We start from the raw sequence: 17097 nt of genomic DNA on the forward strand, positions 1-17097 counted from the left end.
GTTACATAACTAATGTATTAAAGGGCTCCTTCGGACCCTTAGACACATGGCCCCGCGGATTTCCGAGCCCCCCTATCTAACCAGAGGGAGGGAGTGAAAGAAGGGGGATATTAACAAGGAGGGAACTACTTAGGGGTCGGAAATCGGTGGGGCAAATTGTTGAGGAAGATCGTCTATGAAGAGGGGATGGAAATCCGCGGGGCCATGTGTCTAAGGGTCCGAAGGATACAGAGTGGCATCCTTCTATTATCCCCTTCTGGTACTATGTAGCAGACTACGTTAGTCGTAATTAAATTTATTAATCAAAGGGTTTGGACTTAAATTCATATTGAAATTGAAAATCCCTGACTTTTTAGCTTATCCCTCACCAAATTTTGTTAATAGACCATTTCGGAAATTACATATAGGGAATCCAACACACAGGGGGGGGGTCGCCATTGGGGTCTTCTCTGTCTCGCCAAGAAGTCAGCTAGCCTCCTGCGTGTAGTGAACTCTGGCTCCGTATGGCCTGGGAAATAACCTAAGAGCGGGGGAGGAGACCGCCATTGGGTCTCCTTCTCGCCAAGAAGCACCGCTAGAGGTAGTGCGAGTTGGCTAGGCTCCCGTCCCGTCCCGCGTGTAGTGACCTCGGGCACCATCTTTCGAGGGAGATTACCCCAATAGACAAATTCGTTTGTTACAAACAGAGAAACAAACACACAGGGGCGAGGCCGCCAGACACGGAAGGAGGCTAACCAACTTGCGCTGCCTTTGGCGGAACTTCTTGGCGAGAGGGAGGATGCCCCAATGGCGGCCTCCACCCCTGTGTGTTAGTTTCTCTGTTTGTAATGAACGAAGAACGAATTGGTCTATGGGGGCCTCGCCCCCCACTGTGTTGGTTTCTCTATACGTAATTTCCGAAATGGTCTATAATTTCTTCAAAAATAGTTTTGGTGATAGTCCCTTCCCTTCCTTGAGGCTTTCTTTGTCCATTTGTAGGTAAGGGTTTGAAGCGAAAATAGGGTTGGGTCTCTCTGTCTTTTCTTCCATTCTAGGATTCTATGGGTTATCTTATCTAAGATCTTTTATCTTTGTTAGCATTTGTCAATTCTTTTGAAATTTACGATGTTGAAATCGGCGGTAGCCTGGTAGGGCAGTAGGGGGAGTCGGCGTCCGAACCGAACTTTTCTTGGAAATTTTTGAGTTGGGGACCCCTACTGGGCATGCGTGAAATTGAATTCAGACAGAGCATTGGGAATTTGGGAATACCATAGCATAGCGTCTAGACTAGGAGGATTTATACCATATACACCAGGAGGCGAGGCTAGTAATTGGTAGAGCATTTTGCCCTCCAGGCTCCAGGTAGCGTATAAATGGTATCAATCCTCCTAGTCTGTAAACTATGTATAGAGCTATCTCATTTGTGACGTCAGTGCCAAGGTAAAACGTCACGGGCTTAGCTTTGGCAGTGGACGGCCATCTTTGCTACCGCTTTGGTTCTATGGGCAATAGTATAGGTGACGTCACACTAAGGCTTCTGTGATAGCTCTATTGGCAACGGCATATCTCTTGAATCATAGGTTGAACCTATCCGCCGAGTCGTTCGACGCTTAGAGTCACGTGATATTGCGCAATCACTTCTGCAGCAGTAGTAACACTACTACAAAATATAGTTCTTGACATACTCCATTGTACATCCCTTTAAAATCTACCCGTGAATCAGCGTTTTTTGAATATGTTTACTAAGTAAATGTATTGGGACTTTATTCGGGCAAGTTAATCTTAATTAAAACTTAAAGTCAGTTATGGGGATACTTCGATTATGTTCATGCATTAAAAAAATTACACAATTAAACAGTACGAAACCATAAAAACGAATATTCTTTAACCACAGTTCGAAAACCATTCCGTTTTAAGAGATATAATTTTACTAATTAAGATTGCTTACCTCATCTTCTTTATTCAAAAACGGAAGTGGGGTTCAAACACGCACAAACACATTTTCCGGTAGGGGTTTCAGTTTCAGGCACAAAAGGAGATTTTCTGGCACAGAATTTTTTTTTTTTTTTTTTTGTTCAAAACCGAAATTTTCCGAAAATATAAAGTTAAATTTCTCTGGCGCACTTCAGGTGTTTCGATAAAATTAGGTAGGTGGAACTTTACTTTGAAAACACGTGTTTACCCGAGAATTTGCGACTCAATTCTGATTTAGTCTGAGGGAGGGATGGTCCGTCTAGGTTCGGTTTTTCTACAGGGATTTTGGGACTGATGACGTATGAAACTAAATTTATGGTCCCTCAGATTTATTTTTAAACTCTGATTGGTCACTTTGGAAGGGGTAAGGGGACGAAATGGCTGGGTACTAACTGTTGCACTAATGGTACCGTCATACGTTTATAACCATAAGTATGACTCTACCTATGCTAAAGACTTGACTACACTCGGTTAATTTTGCAGGACTTCCGTCTTCCTATTTAGTCTGCATTACTAAACCTTGACAGCGACTCACCAGGCGTCGCTTTACCTCGAATCTATGACCTAGCTACGTCACTTCATGACAAGCTCTTAGTAACCAGTGACAAACTTATGGAAGATATCTAATGGACTTATGGTATGGCGTCCTTCGGGTGAAAATGGGGAGATGGACTCGATGTCGCCAAAGCAGGCCCTGGGAACCATTTTCACAGGTTGGTGTTTATTGCGAAATACTCGGCCGTTTTGTATTCTTTAAGCTAGTAGAGGGTAAAGTTCGAGAACGCCCCCTTGTCAATTTGAAATGTGTGTATTTATTGTGGCTTAGGACAAAAATATTCCTTTTCAAGTTAATGTTTTTCCACGAATTTTAAAGGGACTGTGACATTATTTTATTTTAAAGGGAAGATCACTCTTTGCATTCTTTGGTTTTCTGCTCAGTTGGCAACGAACCAAAAGGGATTTAAAGGTGTGGACCGCACGCACGGACCAATCTGGGAAGTCTGGTCCTCAGTACCAGTGACCCCCTTAGTAAACTGGTCCTTGGGACCGACCTCCCCCCTTAGTTTTACTATAGATTTGCAATTAATAACCTTGTACCGAGGACCAGAAACCCCCCACTTCATGAATTTAAAAACTGCTCCGAGCAATTAAATTTTAATTCCAAACCAGTTTTTAATTATTAAAAAACAGTAAATTATGGTTCTGACTATAAAATTTACTGGTAATTCAACTGCAAATTATACAAAAGTACAAAACCAACCGAGATGTCGGTAATTAAATCGGCTTCACCTGGGTTTCCATAACCCCTATAGGGACTTGGCAGTACTACGTCATGCAACGTCATGCAACGTCAGGCTACCTTCCATTAAAGCTAAAAAACATACCAGGAGGAGAGGGGCTTATATAGCTTTCATTCTGTTAAAAAAACATACCATAATGGCGCTGGGGGCGTAGTTAAGCCCGAATTGCCAAGTCCCTATAACAAGCCTATCTCAAAATGACGCGTCGTCTGCTTCATACTAGTAGATCATACACATGTACTTTCACCAATCCTAATTTTTATGTAAGACTCGTCGGAAAATTTCTTCGTTAAACAAAAGACTTCAAAAGTGGGGATTAATATTCAACACTCATTTTTTATTTTGCATCTTTGTATGTATGGGTTCCTTAGGGAGTCCGTCCTAGAAGAATCTCTTGTTTGTTTAAGCCTCGGCTTCCTGCAGTTTGTATGCTCTGATGGGGATTTTTCTTTACAAAGTTCGTCCCCAACTCGTTAAATGTATTTAATTAGGCTTAGCTCCTGTATTTAATCCCGGCAACGACCGCTTTCTCTGACCTTTAGTTTTTTGTTTTTCGATCATGGAAGCTAAAACCTTTTAATCTAGGAAGAGTTTATTTTGTAAGTAAAACCATAAGTAAATAAGTAGCTCGGATAAGTTGATTAGGCAATGCAAACGACCTCTGTGGTTTGAGTCCTCTTATTAACATACATTGCATATGTTGAATACCACTAAGATATTTAACATTTCAACAATGAAACAAGAAGTGATATCTAGTTTACTAGGGAGAAGGTATAAATTCGCGCCACATTTCTAGCTTTATCTCCAGTCCAAACGTATAGTAGGTCCGGAGTTAATCCCCGCCGCCTCTAAATTACAACCAGTATCTCATTGGTTCTTGAAAACTCACGTCAGCGCGACCTACGCGAATGACGAAAATTACAGTCATATTTTCCGACTGAGGAGAGGCGAAATAGCCTGGCCTCCTTTTACGTTCCCCCTTGTATTTTGAAAGGGGGACTGGCACTATGGCGCGCGAACACTTAGGCAACTTAATCCTTCTCCCTAATAAACTAGATATCGCTTCTTGGTAAGGTAATACCTAGAAAACATCTTCAGCATTATTTCATCTTATTTGAGTCAATAACTCGGAAATCGTGATCGTAGTCTCAAAGGCTCAATTTCTTAAAAAGTGATTTTTATAGCAATGATCCTTCATATTAGCCAACAAATTATGTTATCCTTTCGTCAAATGTGGAATGTGTATTTAGCTAAAAATGTTCTTGGTTGTTAGCACTCCGAACAGAGTAAAAATATAATATAAAAGGGATTTTTCATGAGAGGAAGTAGATTTTTATTTTTTTTTGGCTCCTACGTATTGTTGTCTCTTCTGAAGCGAGTTACTACGACAAGAGAAAGTTGAGAAATACATCTTGAAAAAAATAAATAAGGAGTAATTAAGGGAGTAGTCAAAGAGTATAAATAATGAGGAGTAGAACACTGAAGTGGAGAGTTTTCGCTTATTGGAATAGAACTATCTCAGTTGTGACGTGAGTGCCTGGGTACAACGTCACGCTACTAGCTTTGCCAGTGGGTGGCCATGTTTGGTACCGCTTAGGTTCTATGGACAAATAGCATGGGTGACGTCCAGGGTTGGCGATTTTTTTGATTTAAATCGGATTTTTTTGATTTTAATTGACTTATTTGATTTTTTTGATTTTTATTGAACTAATAGATAGTAAATTACCAACATGAAAACTTTTGAGTCAAAATTAAGCAAAAGCAAAATAATCATGACATTTAAGCAGCTATTTGATATTATTACTATTCAAATGCTTGTATAAAAAGACTAGCTTGACCTCTATTTCATTTCCTAGCCTTTCCAGCAAGACAAACTGGAGTTCTGGGAAAAACATAGATTGAAATATACCAAAACCACGATTATTTTTAATTTTAGGTCTTTTCTAATTAAGTTTCTTCTCGAGTTACTTAAAATACTCCTTGGAATCTTAGAAAACATTTTTTAAAAATAAAAATATATTCTTGATTTTAATCAAATGATTTTTTTAAAAAAATCGCTTGATTTAAATCATGATTTAAATCAAACTGATTTAAATCAGACAACCCTGGTGACGTCACACTAAGGTTTCTGAGGCAGCTCTATTCCTCTTTAGTTTCATTGCATCTTGAAGGACAGAGGAATGGAGTGGTAATCCTCATACCCATAACGTTGCCTCTGTACGGAACGGTACCCAAGTCCTCCCAACATCCTAAGTGGCGTTTTGGTAGGGTTGTACAGTACACAATCGTACGTAAAGGACGCCCCCTCTGTTTTAAAAATAGAAGCTAGTTCAGATACAAATAAAATGGCGCTACGCGGCAGCACTTAACAAAATTTTGCCTCTTCCGAAGGGTAGGGGCGTGCGCGAGGTACACTGGTTGGGAGGTCGTCTATGATCATTCCACTCCATTTACCTCATTTCTCCCTGCAAATACCTCCTATAGGGAGCTAACAACTGGCTAGGGGGAAGAGGTACTCTGACGTCACGCAGCCCCTCTCTGGTTGGCATTTTTGCGCGTAAAATACTGTTTCCAACCGCTAAGGGGGGGGGGGTGAAACTCCAGTAAGAGATAGGATAGAAGGGTGTGATGTTTCAGGGTCAGAACTGTTAGCTCCCTATGTATTCTCGCATCACCTCCCTTCGTTCTCCCTTACCAAAGAAACTTCTCATTTAGTTTCTCCAATCTCTTCAGGAGTCTTTTTATAGCTCTTTTCTTAAGCCTCGGCCATTTAGTCTGTTTGCTTAGGGCTTTAGTGGACATCTCAGGTAGTAGGTCGTAACTTTGCTCCGTGAGTTAATGGTCCGCAACCCATATAGCCCTATAGCTTTCTTTGAGTATATCTCTTTCCTTGGAAGTTTTATGAAGTATTTGGCAAAAATGTCTGTGATCATTTTTTTTTCGAGATAGAATCTATAGTAGGCCTTTCTAGAACTTACTTTCTAAAGAAAATGTCTCTTTGAAGTTTGAATGCCCTTAGGGTGACCCCACGCACCAATGTCAAGGTCATAGCTATCAAGTTCTAGAGTTCCAGCCAGACTTTATCCAATGTCCAATCATTTTGTTCCGTCGCACGCGACGTTTGCACGGTTGTGTTTATATGGTAACCGTTAAAAGCATTTTGTGTGTCGTTAAAAGACATCCTACACTTTGCGTGCTTGCCGGGAAATATCTTTTGAGAGTTTCTAGGAAAACTGTAGCGCCAATATAATCTGTAAACAATTAAGAAACAAAACCTATTTAAGTATAAACTATGGACTTTACATTTTGCCATCCGGGACACTGTTTTCGAGTTAAGATTAGATTATTTTACGGATGACCCCTTAAATTTAATTAAGAAACTGATTAAGACAATGATTTCTAATTTAATTAAGGGGTCATCCCTAAAATACCCATCAAATCATAACTAGAAAACAGTGTGGCCCTTGTGGCAAAATGGAGGCGATAGAAGTTAAAACATTTTCGACTCAAAATCGCCCAAAGAACATCCACCTTAATTTATGGCAGACTTATCAGAAACATCGTGTAAATAATGATATTTACTTCATTGTTGCCACTGCAATTCTATAATATCTCACTGCCTATTACCGCGCTCTATTGAAGTCGCGAGAAATATTTCTGTAAGCACATTTATCATCCATGACAAAAGTTGTTTCGCAACTAAGCTCAATTCTCATAGAAAATAATGAAATGGGGATATAACAGTCAGTAAAACCAGAAGTGGATAATTGAAGAAGGATGACACTGCGCATGCTCTTAATACTTTAGTTATGTAACATGATTCTTCCCAGGCTTATCCTCAGGAATGTAGCCACAAACCATGTTGCAAAGAATCATGTTACAATTACCCCGCTTTGTGGTACACTTCTCTCGAAGAGAAGTATTATTTATTTCTGATAAAACACGATCTTGCTCCTTTTATAATAATAGCTCCCTCAATATGTTGAACTCCCTTTCGAAATAGAACTCGTAGACTTCATTTATAAAAATAATATTCTTTATAGTGTACTGTTAATATCGAGGGGTTAGTCACTTGAATAATCAGGTGTACAAAACCGCAGAAATCGATTACTTGATTTCTAGAATTCTTTGAAAATCATCAGTAATCAAAATCATTCCTGCGGGTAATCAAAGGTAATCAGAAATCTCCGATAATCAATGGAAATCACGTGAAATCTTGAGAAAATTAGAAATAATCATATGATTTACTAGTAATCTTTTGTAATCACCTCGGTAATCACGCCTTTCGTGAAATAATCACGCATAATCAATGGAGGAATTCGAAAATCCAAAATAAAAATCATAATCAGTTGAAATAGAAATAATCACTGTATTCATCGAAATTCACGAGGAATCCAGTGGTAATCACGGCATTCACCAAATAATCACCGGAATTCATTGGAATTCAAACGGAAATCACAAGTAATCCGCGGCAATAACGGGAAATCAGTGTAATGATTATGGAAATCACCGAAAATAATCGTAATCACAGAAATCAAGGAATTCGTCCAGTAATCATAGGAATTCACATAAAAATTCAGAAATCAGTAATCAGGTGTACAAAATTTTGGCGAATGACTAGCCCCTCGGTTAATATTGACAACTTTTGGTCTAAAAAGATTAGGGGAAAAAACCACAGGAAATAGTCAGGGAAAACCTTATGGGAAAATGAACTACGAATTTGTTGCTTCTGTAGCATTATTGGATTAGATAATACCATACGACTCTACGAGATTTTTAAATAAAACTAAGACAATAATAGTTTATCCTTTTCCGGAAGTTCTAGGTCTATACTTCTTCTTTCTAACCAGTTGCAGAATTGCTATTGTTTTTATCCCATTTAGCTTGGATAATACTTTTTCCAATGATTGTTAGGCCTTTGCTCAATCCCCTCATGATCTCTTCTTTGTGATCCCCGATAATATAAGCTATTTTGGGTTTAGTACCGCCAGATAGACTAAAAATACCCTTGGAGATCTAAAATAAGGGAGTTCTCTGTATCCTATCAGGGATAGATTTAATTTTAGAAGTAGGAATGGAGAACAGAGTAATATCTGGGCGCGCGTCAAAGTCCCGGACCCCCTTCCACGGGACCGGGGGGTATGAAAGAAGAGGTGGACAAGTCATAGCAACGGAGGTAAAAAGGAATTACGTAGTATTTTTGGCCATCCCCGTCAGCAACGTCATCAAAACGTATAGTTTAAGTGAGCCATGCAATAAGATAATTTCAACTTTTCGTTATTACGTGTTGGAGGGAGGGGCTCTTTACTGGGTGGTCTATGAGTCGGAATAACTGAAGTAAATACTAACCGTTAGACTCCATTCCTACTTCTAAAATTAAATCTATCCCTGATCCTTATGGCTTTTGGGGGAAAAATCACCTTGAATTATTTATACCGAGCTTCATTTGTCGGTGTTAACTTTCATTAATAATTATAACGTGTACTTAATTACTAATTGATGTAATAACATACGTAGCCGGGGAAAAGATCAAGGCTATTTGGCTTTGTAGTTGTGGACTCTTCTTATTTAATTCATCTACGAATAAAGCCACCTTATTTGCCTTTACAAAAGATTTATTGTTTATTGGGAATCGGTCTGGGACCTCAGAAAACCCAATGCGTTTTAGTGACTCTAATATACCTACTAAGCCTTGGTTGACGTAAAATAAAATAGATTGGATTAAATATTGGTTCGCGATTAAATGGTTCCATTTCATTTGGAAGTGGAAGTTAGGTTTTATTTGTGTACAATTCACTAAGTTAATTTTGTCAGCGGAGAGAATTTAAAAAGAAAATTTATAGTATAATATTGCAGTAGTTTTTTAGAAAAAAAAATTATATCTAGTATCATAAGTTCATAACCACCGAGTGTATGACTTCAATTTTCTCTTTCGTCGTTCTCGAACTAGTTATCTCGAGCTGTATAAGTCTCTAGCATTACGAAAAGTATAGGTAGTGCCATTCATACTTATGGAACGTATAAACTTATGCTAGTATACCACACAGAAGTAAGCTGTACCTTTTTCAAAGAGTGACTCAGGTCTACTAAATCACGTGACCAAAAAGAAATTTTCCAATGCTTTAAGGATATAGACGCTATATTGCCAATGCCGCTAGATATACGAAATAGATAAAAAAGAAAAGAGTTTCTTTCAAATAGTGTGCAGGGTGGTTTAGTTATTCTAAAACAGTAGCTTATACGCATGCTCGTACCGTCTAAGGGCCCCGGATCGCGTGTTGCTGTCTTGATAGGGGCCCGAGATTTCATCAATTTTCCCTAGGGGCCCACAAACTTTCGACGGTCCTGGCAACAGTACCTTAAAATCCTGAAAAAGTCAGGTAATTTTTAGTGAAAATCTATGGAATTACCTAAACACTCCTATATGCATTTCTATGACAATAGGAAGCCCCTAGATTATAGTAGCATCAGGTATAGATTTCATTTTAGAAGTAGGAATGGAGAACGGTTAGTATTTACTTCAGTCCGACTCAGACCACCCAGTATCGAGCCCCTCTCTCCAACACGTAACGAAAAGTTTAAATGATCTTATTGGCTCACTTAAACTACGTTTTGATGACGTTGCTGACGGGGACGGCGAAAAATACCATGAGTTAATAATATGTTAGCTCCCTATAAGTTACTCAGGGAATTCATTTTTATACTCCAGCGTTTTCTCCCGCGCCGCCGGCTTCCCAATTATATGCGACGCTCAGCGGCCGCCACGGGAACGAAAATCTTATTTACTCTCCTTTCCGATTTTTCCCTGGAAGCGCGTGTAGTGGAAGCTAGCCAATGATATCGGAGCTATTTAAGCAGCCAAATATTTCACTCAGTAGCCTCGGTTAAGAAAACGGTTAAGAGTTCAGTGGATTGGATTTAGCTGTTGTATAATTTTCTCGTTTTAAGTCACAATATCGGCAAATTGCATTGAGTTCGTGCATTTTTTTTGTCTCAGTACTGACACAAACGCCTTGATTTAATGTTAAATTGTTAAAACATAAACATTCACGATTAAAACACTCCCTTGGTGAAAAAGCAGCCGACGACTCGAGGTCGAGGAGCCGTACGAGCGGGATTTTTTTTCGACAAGAGAGAGCGCAACATTCGGATTTTTTCCCGCGCGGGCGAAATGAGAAGAAATCGCTGGATACATTACGCCTATGGAGCCTGAGTAACTTATAGGGAGCTAACATATTATTAACTCATGAAAATACGTAATTCCTTTTTACCTCTTTCGCTATGACCCGCCTCTTCTTTCGTATTCCCTCCCCCCTCCGTCCCGTGTAAGGGGGTCCGGCACTTTGACCACGCGCGCCCAGATTACTCTGTTCTCCATTCCTACATCTAAAATTAAATCTAGGCCTGCACTGTTAATGACCTAAACACACCTATATGCATTTCTATAACAGTAGGAAACCCCTAGATCATAGTAGCAATGCATTATTACTGCCTCTTTTATGGATGGCTATTATTCTCAAATTACTAAACCACACTGCGTGTGTATAGGGGAAATTCCTATTGTGTCGACCAGACTGTCTTCGGGATCTTCCTCGCTTTAGTTCTACACTTCTACTTGCCTTTTAAAGATAGGCTATAACAACCGAAAGAAAAGTCGAGAAAGTATAGTGTCACAAACGACCTTGAAAGGAGACCATTACCCGTTCAAAATCGCCTTGAATACCTGGGTTTTTAACCCATTCTAAGAATGAAACCCATTGCAACCGAATAGCGGTCTATACCGAGAGTCCAGGAAATGGAATTTGGCTCGGCGGCTTCAGTGATGGTTGATTTGGCCAACTGATAGCTATTGGAGGAACTATACTAGAGATGTTAAGTTACACAGTATTGCTCTAAAGAAAGCCAGGGACAATTGTTGATTGACATAATCAGGGATTGATTTAATTTTAGAAGTAGGAATGGAGAACGGGGTTAGTATTTACTTAAGTCCGACTTATCATAGCCCAGTATAGAGCCCCTCCCTCCAACACGTAACGAAAAGTTTCAATTATCTTATATGGACTTGGCAGTACTACGTCATGCAACGTCAGACTACCTTTCACTAGTGCTAAAAAACATACCATAATGGCGCTGGGGGCGGAGTTAAGCCCGAATTGCCAAGTCCCTATTGGCTCACTTAAACTACGTTTTGATGACGTTGCTGATGGGGACGGCGAAAAATACGTAATTCCTTTTTACCTCTGTCGCTATGACCCGTCCGCCTCTTCTTTCATACCCCCCCCCGTCCCGTGGAAGGGGTACGGGACTTTGACGCGCGCCCACATTACTTACTCTATTCTCCATTCCTACTTCTAAAATTAAATCTATCCCTGCCGTTCCAAGAATAATAAAACTTTTCATGTATCGTCGCTAAAGCTTATGTCACTTGATCACGCGTCAGTAAATTAGGCATGATCGAGTGAGCTATGGCTAAAGAAACGGCACGCTAAAGAGGTGGCGCCATCTCGGCAGACACTGCTAGACGAAACTGAGAATTTTTAAACTATAAACCCGCGAAACTTTTACACGTTTCGGTCTAAATAAGCAATCAAAGCGATTTATTTCGTAAGATTTTAGTTAGATTACGTTCCTGTCTAGGACTAGAACAGGAAACGTTTTACCTGTTAATGGGGAATTTCTTAACCAGCCTATTATTGGAGTAGCTTTATAACATTCTTTATATCGAACATACAAGATATATAGTGATTGATTTCAAATGGACTGGTGGTGCATGGCTCGCACACCAAAGCCGTACTCTTTTGCCCGGTGATTAGACTGAGCCCCTAGGATGTATTTTTATAAGATACCATGGCTATGAAAGAATCTGCTACAGACCATGCAAGAAGCTATATCTAGTCTATTAGGGAGAAGGTATAAGATGCCTAACTAAATATTCGCGCGCCATAGTCCTGCAGTCCCCCTTTCAAAATACAAGGGGGGACGTAAAAGGAGGCCCCGGACTTTTTCGCCTCTCCTCGGTCGGAAAATATGACTGTAATTTTCGTCATTCGCGTCGGACGTCGGTCGCGCTGACGTGAGTTTTCAAGAACCAATGACATGCTGGTTGTAATTAATTTAGCGGCGGGGATTAACTCCGGACCTACGTAAATTGGACTGGAGATAAACCTAGAAATGTTGGGCGAATTTATACCTTCTCCCTAGTAAACTAGATATCACTTCTTGTACTACTGTTTTATTTCTTGGCGTTGTTTTATTCGAGGGGACAATCACTTATGAAATCATGCCCTCTAGTGAACGATATCTGAATATTGGTTGTTCCAATAGACTCAACCAACAATTCTTTTGAGTTTTTATAACGGCTCAGATCTCGTTCGCGTTTTTTGAGGCGAGAAAGGGATAACCTGATTGGCTTGGTTTTGCCATGCGCAGAACCTGTTTTACCCCAAGAGTCAGACTCTAATCCAATCAGAATTTAAATAAGAGATTTATTTTCGTCGCTCAACGACAGATTGTACTACAGTCAATTTCGTTAGTCACGTGATCCTATCCCTCAGATGGAGACGAAACCTAGCCAACTTGTTTGTTTATTTGTTGGTTGGGTCTATAAGGGTGGTAGGTGTGAATGGGCCTTTATTTTGTAACTCTAGAAGGAATATTACTCCTACAGGTAAACGTGTATTGAAATAAATTCCCCTTTTGTCGGTTGTGTTGTCTTATTTTACGGGAGTTTCATATCCCAAGCGTAGTCCCTGTTGCGTGTGACACGATATCAAATAACTCCGTCTCCGCCCACTCTAGGTTTTTACCTTGTTCCAAGCTACTGTAAAACTTGTAAGTCTGCCTCTTTACTAAATATGCATGTAGGCGGAGAACCTTCCTATACCTAACTCAACTTTAAGTTCAGACCAAAATTGCTAGAAAAATAACTGTGAAGGTAATGCTATAGTACGCTTTGAAATTTTAGAGACGTTTAGTTTGAAATACATACAGGCAGAAGTATATAATACTTCTCTTCGAGAGAAGTGTACCACCACAAAGCGGAGGGGTAATTGTAACGTGATTCCTGTCAACATCATTTTACATATGTTATAGCAAGGTTACTAAACCTAATCACATAAGTATATCTAAATAGTTCCCTCATCATTGAGTACTCTATTAGCGCTGCTTAACTATTTGCTAACCAAGGCGCATTTATGCGCTTGTGCGTTTTTGTCCCATCCACGCCGAGACAATCAAGGTTTGTGCAGTGTTAATTGATTCTAGACTGATTTTCTCACGAGAAAAAAATGTGTTTCTATGGGGAAATATAGTCTGAATAAAAATGCTCTTATATAATACCAAGAAGTGATGTCTAGTTTATTAGGGAGAAGTTAAAAGATGCCTAAGTATTCGCGCGCCATAGTTCCAGTCCCCCTTTCAAAATAAAAGGGGGGGGGGACGTAAAAGAAGGCGCCGGGCTATTTCGCCTCTCCTCAGTCGGAAAATATGACTAATTTTCGTCATTCGCGTCGCGCTGACGTGAGTTTTCAAGAACCAATGAGATGCTGGGTTGTAATCTAGAGGCGGCGGGGATTAACTCCGGACCTACTATACGTTTGGACTGGAGATGAAGCTGGAAATGTGGCACGAACTTATACCTTCTCCCTAATAAACTAGATATCACTCCTTGGTGAAACTATCGTTAGTTATTCTCCGTCCACCTTGTTTTAATACTGCTATTGAATTCCTAAATCACCGTATAAACTAAAATTGATTACATATTAAACGAATCCCAAGCCAAGGAAAAGCCGCCGAATAAGCAAAAAAAAGGAAACGGCTTTCTTCTCTTTTATTTTATTTTTTGGTCTGTTAAAACGGAATATCGACTCGGAATTTCGAACTTGATTCTCTCTCTCTGGTTTTGTTATTTCATAGGCTGAATTTTCCACTATTCTTCTTTTATTTGATGTCTATTGTTTTTGAGTCAAAAAGATAAAGGCCTATATTATGCAGATAATGGTTTTTGGTTTTTCAAAACCCCTTCAACTAGGTAGAAATCTACATTTTGAAGTTTTACAAAATAAATATTTTATATAATATATTAATAATAAATCATTGGATTGTGGGTTGTTTGCTACAGTTTTTTTTAAAATAAAAACTGATATTATAGGGTACTTGTAACACATGGAATACCTGAAAATAGGGGTCAGTTAGGAACATTTTGTATTTATGGTGTTATTTCGCCTAAATACTGGTTTTTCCCTGAACACCGGTGTGCGGCAGGAACAACATTTCTACAGGGGCCGTAGGATTAACGTGGGATGAATTTCCCCTAAATGTCGGCTTAGTTGTGATATTTTATAAATGGAGTAAGCGAAGTTTTTAGAAGTTTAGTAATCATTTGGCATATTGCCTAATAGATTCCTAATTTTAATTAAATAGTACGTTAATTTCAAATTCATATATCTCCATTTTGCCCCAAGGGACACCGTTTTCAAGTTAAGATTGTAAAGAGGATTTTACTGACGACCCCTTTAAATTTAATTAAGGAAACTTATTAGACAATTATTTCTAATTTAATTTAATTAAGGGGTCATCCCTAAAACACCCATCAAATCATAACTCGAAAACAGTGTCCCTTGTGGTAAACAAAATGGAGGCGACATTTTCGACTCATAATCGATCTCCCAAAGAACAAACATCCCCCTTAATTTATGCCAATGCTATCAGACTTATCAGAAACACCCTGTATAATCCTCCGTTTCTTGTTTAGCGTATTCCTCCGAGATTCCTTTTGGCTAGCTGTGCCCTGTGTTTTTTCATCCCATTGGATTAGAGGGTGACTCTGTTAGCCTGGCGTCTTTGAATCCTAGAGTAAGTCAGCGAACGAGAAAGAAGGAAAAGGCGCGGGAATGTATATGGGTGGACGCGGCGTGTTTATCGAGCATCGACCGGCAATTGGCTCATGGGGGCATTGGAAGCCAGCAAGATATATATATGGATGTGGCCTTTTACTCCCAAAACAGATCGAAGCCAACCAGCTCAGCTTGACCAGCAACCAGGCACCCATGCAGTCGATAGACAAGCAATAATCGCTTATGCTCCATCGTGCTGCCGGAAGATGTTACCTCGGACTACCGAAAGTAGCTATAGCACTATATAAGAAAAAGAACTAGATCCAGTTGTATATATGTCTTAGCTATTCGAATTAAGCCACGCACCGTTGATATGACACTATGTTAATAGGAATATTTGTGTAGTCATTTTTCTCAACGTATCTAGGCAGTTTCTTTCGTGTGCTAAGAGCTAACCATAGACTAATCATTGTGTATGATTAGAAGGGGATAATTGAAGAAGGGTGACACTCTCCTTTTAAGGCCGACTTCCATTGAAAAGAGTTGTAGAGAACTGAAAACCGAGTATCGAGACTAACAATGGAGCGACCGTGCCGATTTTCGGATCTCCGCTGGGTCAAAAGATGAAAGGGTTCTAGCTAAATGAAGGCCGTGCAATGTGGTACCACTCTAGCGAACTAAAGATACACAATAGAAAATTTCCTTCAGGGGAAAGCAAAAATTCGAGAGCAATTAAATTTAAAAGGATTTCTATTGTTCATCTTCAGTTCGCTAGAACCTCCACATTGCTAGGCTTTCAGTTAGCGAGAACCATTCCATCTTTTACCGCAGCGGGGACTCGAAAATCGGTGCACGGTCGCTTCATTGTTAGTCTCGATGCTCGGTTTTCAGTTCGCTTGAACCCTTTTCGCTGCTGGAAGTCGGCCTTTAAGCGTTTTGTGGTGGTACACTTCTCTCCTGTTAGGAAACCACTAGATTATGCGATTGAATCTGTTGACTTCGATTAGCCAAGTCATACTGTATGGTTCCCAAGCCAAAGTTGCATCTTGTATCTTTTATACCGATGGAAAAATATATATATATAACCGATATCTGGAGCTCCTAAGAAGATATTGGCCAGAAAATAGCCCATGGATTTGGTTGGCTTCTCAAAACATGTCAGTTTTTGCTCAATACATACTTGCATAGGCCCACGAGAAGTTTCGTTTTTGCCATAAATGGAGTTGGTTGGAAAACTAGGGTGATATAATAATAGGGATTGATTACATTTCTAGTTTTTCTATAATCAATTGGTTTGAATGTTTAACTGGAAAACAATAATTATCCGACGGTATTTAACGCGCCCTGAGTACGTCTTAATTCGGAATGATTAGTTCATTGTTTATCTTAATGCTTAATTTTAATTAAAATTAAAATCTAGAGGTAAGGGTAGATGTGCAGTTTAGTTGACTCATTTCACCGGCATTTATTGCTATTTTTAGATGCAATAAGTGTTAATCTGAGATTTCTTCTACACTGTTTAGAAATGCCATGCAGGCACATGCAATCTCAAAAAATGCATCTCGAATCCCAAGATAACCCCGGTCCACTTTTGACCTTTGGGGGACGCGACATAAATTCCATTGAAGTCTCCTAACCTCTCTCTCTCTCTCTCTCTCTCTCTCTCTCTCTCTCTCTCTCTCTCTCTCTCTCTCTCTCTCTCTCTCTCTCTCTCTCTCTCTCTCTCTCTCTCTCTCTCTCTCTCTCTCTCTCTCTCTCTCTCTTCAATCTTTCTCGTAATAATGAGGTTAAACCTCCTCGACCCATATTCGACCCACATTAGTTATACCACGCGGATTGTCACGTGCTACGACACGGGGTTTATGAAAAGGCTTAAGTGTTTTTGTTTTGATTCCCCTTTTTGGGGTCACGAATACGTCCGTCGGGTCGCGACAAACCAATGAACAATATCATATATAGACACGTAATCCTGATGTTTATTATTTTGTACAGGGTGTTTCTGATAAGTC

The 17097-nt window shown here is 39.6% G+C and overlaps 1 protein-coding gene and 1 long non-coding RNA gene across 2 annotated transcripts in view; both read right to left on the reverse strand.

Annotated features, from left to right (window-relative positions):
* LOC149679757 (uncharacterized) overlaps positions 1 to 2188 on the reverse strand; it is a 46101-nt gene extending 43913 nt beyond the window's left edge. Inside the window, exon 1 of the mRNA XM_089835591.1 lies at positions 1928 to 2188. The gene's annotated coding sequence lies outside the window, so the exon portion shown is untranslated. The remainder of the gene's footprint in view (positions 1 to 1927) is intronic.
* A 1800-nt stretch (positions 2189 to 3988) lies between these two features.
* The window catches only part of LOC149679762 (uncharacterized), a 107809-nt gene continuing 94700 nt past the window's right edge, over positions 3989 to 17097 (reverse strand). Inside the window, exon 2 of the long non-coding RNA XR_016365895.1 lies at positions 3989 to 4154. This is a non-coding gene — a long non-coding RNA (uncharacterized LOC149679762). The remainder of the gene's footprint in view (positions 4155 to 17097) is intronic.

This window comes from Phalangium opilio, unplaced genomic scaffold, assembly GCF_054372755.1.
Source record: "Phalangium opilio isolate 3A_F unplaced genomic scaffold, DU_Popi_V2 ptg000041l_1, whole genome shotgun sequence".
Lineage (NCBI taxonomy): Eukaryota > Metazoa > Arthropoda > Arachnida > Opiliones > Phalangiidae > Phalangium > Phalangium opilio.